Genomic DNA, 3,573 nt, shown 5'->3' with positions numbered 1-3,573 from the left:
CTCTCTCTCCATACACACATACACATACACACACACACCCATGCTCAGTCTTTAGGGAGACTCCATATCCTTGGTACATGTTAGATTCCTGCCTAAAATACTTCAGAAAAATTATTTATATACAAAAGAAATGCTTTCGTCATTTTTAAAAGAATTCAGTTTCCAAGGCTGGTCTTCTCTATTGCTTGTCTTTCTGCCTAGTCTGCAGGAATGGCCACAGCAGTCTACCCTGGACATAGCTCCAGTGCTTAGTTTGCACACGTTTAACACATGTGCACTCATATTTCATAGCAGGCTGCAGAGAAGCTGACATCTGAGTGAGGATTATTCTGGCCTTTCATCCTGAGAGTCCTGGAGCCGGGCTGCAGAGGCCAAGAGTGCTAGGTCACTTTCAACAACACTGCCACACCCCAGGCAACCTCTGATGGGACGATGGAGAGCTGGGTGACTCAGATGGCCAGAACTCGGTCAGTCAGGGGAAACTGGGTTTTGTCCAGCCGGTCCCATGAGGCAAGAGTAAGCCAAGGCGGCACCATGAAGGAATGAGTTTGCCCCTGAGAGTAGGACTATATTTCTGAATGGACTAAAGGAAAAGCATTTGCTGAAACATGGCCTCTTCTGTACATGATCTTATTCAATCCTTACAATAGTTCTGTAGGAGAATTGTTTTAACTCTGAGTCTCACATCAGTTTTCATTACACTCAGCTGCTGCAGTTTGTGATGTACACATGGCTACCATGTAGGTAGACGGTAACTGGAAGAAAGTGTGCCCTGTGCCAGATAAAACCACACTTTGTATCTGTATTTATAGAGATCATAATCTAGTGGACATCACAGGGAGCCTGAAAGCCACTGACTACTTGGGCTACAGGATGGCTTTGCTACCTTTCCTGCTCAATAAAAAGGAGAATGTGTGTGTGAGTGATCATTTCTACTCCTTCTCAGAGTTGCTGATAATATCATTGTTTCTAACTCCAGTCAAACCACTTTGGTAATGAAGGAAAAATTAATGTTAAGGTTAAAAGACACCCATTGCTCATTGGCTTTAATGTCATCCTCTTCACTTGAATAAAAAACCAACAATGCCAACACTAACAAAAACATCACCATCGACAACAACAATAAAAGAACAAAACCCTACAAAATATTGTGTTTCCTGTTAGAAACAAAGCAAACAGTTTGGTTTTGCCGATTGCAATGTTACCGTCATCCCCATTCTTAAAGAGCTTGCTTGCTGTTTAAGCAGTGGAGGAACCAAAAGGTGGGAAGGGAAAGAAAGAAGTGAAAAGGATGTATCTACAACTAGAAGTGCAAGGTGGCTGGGCGACATTCAAGGGGGGGTGGGTAAGAACCCTGGGGGCCACTACAGGTCTGACCTTCCCCCAGGGGGAGGCCTTGGGTAAATGGAAGGCAGCACTGTGGGCCACAGTCTCCTTCTTATGAAATGAAATAGGACACCATGATCTGAGAGTTCTTTCAGCCTCAATGTCCTCTGGACCTGAATTACTTGAATTCCCTTGCAAGTGTTGCAATTCATATAGCAAATATTTATTGAATGCTTTTACGTGCCAGGCACCATGCACACTTTGGAGATATAAGGATGAACACAAGTTTCTCCCTTCAAACTACTCAGATCAGTGAGGAAGAGTCTTGCAAACAGGCAACAGGAGAAAGTGCTGAAACAGATAAGTACATGAAGAGAAACCATGCTAACTCATTGAGGAGAAAGGGTAGATAGGAGGAGGAAGTAAATAAATTCAAAGAACTGTATTATTTTTGTGTAGGTGTGGCGCCGCCGCCATACTTTTGCCTCGTTTACTGTTCTTTTTCCGGACACCTCCCATCCCACACACATACACACACGTGGCTACCTGACTTGGGGGCAGGAATTGTGCAGACCCTGCACAGTTCATGCACTGACAGGCACATCCGGAACCTATGCATGCCTCGGCCCATCTCACACATTCTATACTCAACATGCATATCGGTCATGGGTCCCGCACAGTGCCAATGTGGCCGGCGCATTGGCTGGGAGTCAGGAGATGTGGGTTCTAGTTTCCATCATCACCTGTGACCTCAGGCATGTCTAGCCCCCCACGCTGCCTCTCAGTTGCCTCATTTGTGAAACCTTCGGGTTGTGCTAGATCGTTTCTAAGCTCCCTTACGACTCTTCAAAAACAAATGAACACATCCTTAAAAGACACCAGGATTAAGAGGTGGAATAAAGTCAAATATTTGTTCATTGACAGAAAAATGCTGCCTCCGAGCCACGCGGGTCTGTCTCGGGCTCACACAGAGTCGGCGCGACTCCCTGGTGCACTCGGGCCTCTCCGGGGTGCCGCTCTCCCGCGTGGCGGGCTGCCCGGCCCGGCCCGCGCGCCCCCCGCGCGCCGCGCCCCGCGCCGCAGCCCGCGCCCGCCGCGTGATGGATGGCCGCGGAGCCGGCGGCCTGTCAGGCCTTATTGATGAGGTGTGCGCCGACGGCCGCGGAGTAACCCGAGGCGGCGGGAGGCGAGCGCGGGGCGGCCGGCGGGCGCAGACTCGCCGGCGCTCGGGGTCAGCCCCCGGCCGGCCGCCCCCGCCCCCGCCCCGCTGGCGCGCCCGGGCCCGGCTCCGCGGAGGGGGCGGCGGGCGCGGAAGCGCGTCCCGGGCCTGGCGCCCGTGCGCGAGCCCCGCTTCCTCCGCGCGGCCGCCTCGCTTCCCTCCGGGCCGCGGCCGGAGCCTCGTCCCGGCGCCCGCGCCTCCCCCGCGGAGCCCCGTCTCCCGTTCGGCCCGCGCCCGCACCGCCGCTCTTACCCGGGGGCCCAGGGCCGTGCGGGCGTCCGAGACCGCGGCGGCCGCCCGCGCTCCCGCAGGGCAGCAGCGCCTTCCCCGGGGGACGGGGCCGCGCCCTTGAGGCGGGACTCCGCCGCCGCCAGAAGTATCGAAGGCAGCGCAGATCGGGCGGAGAATAGTCGGTTTCACGGGAATCTCTCCCGCCATGCGCGAGAGGAATCGGCACGCCAGTGACTTCTCACTCCATCTGAGTACAATAGAATTTTTATATAGTGATAAATAAGAAGAAGGGTGGATAAATAAAAGTAAACACACCTATGTATAAAGACGATAGCGTCCCCCATTTTTATACGGTCGTAATTTTCTAATTGAGCAAGTATTCTACGACAGCGAACACACTTGCTCTGCTTGAAAAGACAGGATCGAACTTAGTTCAACGCAACCTCCCCGCTTAATTTTTTCCCAGTTCCACCTTCCTCCGTCTTCTTTTTGCCTCGTTTTCCTTGCCACTGCCCTTTCCGAATGAGAAAAAGGCTGCCGGGCTATTACCTAAGCGCCGACCAGACTGCAGAACGAGGGCAGGTTGCCTTAGCTCCTCTGCCTTTCTAGCGAAGGACTCCTCGGCCATCTCTGTTGGTGGCATTCATGCAAGGATCATGAACATACTACCTGCAAAGCACTTTCTGTTCGTGAGACTTGAAGGAGTAAGTCAACACTAGAGACAACCTAGTACGGACCTCTAGGAGTCTAAAGTTTGGGTCTCCCCGCCGCCGCCGCATTTTGAGTCAAGAGCTAGC

At 52.4% G+C, this 3,573-nt stretch overlaps 1 protein-coding gene across 1 annotated transcript in view; it reads right to left on the bottom strand.

Moving 5' to 3' along the window:
* Positions 1 to 2,848, bottom strand: part of GATA4 (GATA binding protein 4) — a 58,851-nt gene extending 56,003 nt beyond the window's left edge. Inside the window, exon 1 of the mRNA XM_039875775.1 lies at positions 2,798 to 2,848. The gene's annotated coding sequence lies outside the window, so the exon portion shown is untranslated. The remainder of the gene's footprint in view (positions 1 to 2,797) is intronic.
* Between the last annotated feature and the right edge of the window lie 725 nt (positions 2,849 to 3,573).

The sequence above is a fragment of the Pteropus medius genome, unplaced genomic scaffold, assembly GCF_902729225.1.
Source record: "Pteropus medius unplaced genomic scaffold, Ma_sr-lr_union100, whole genome shotgun sequence".
NCBI classification, from domain to species: Eukaryota; Metazoa; Chordata; class Mammalia; order Chiroptera; family Pteropodidae; genus Pteropus; species Pteropus medius.
This window is presented reverse-complemented; position numbering and strand designations above follow the sequence as displayed.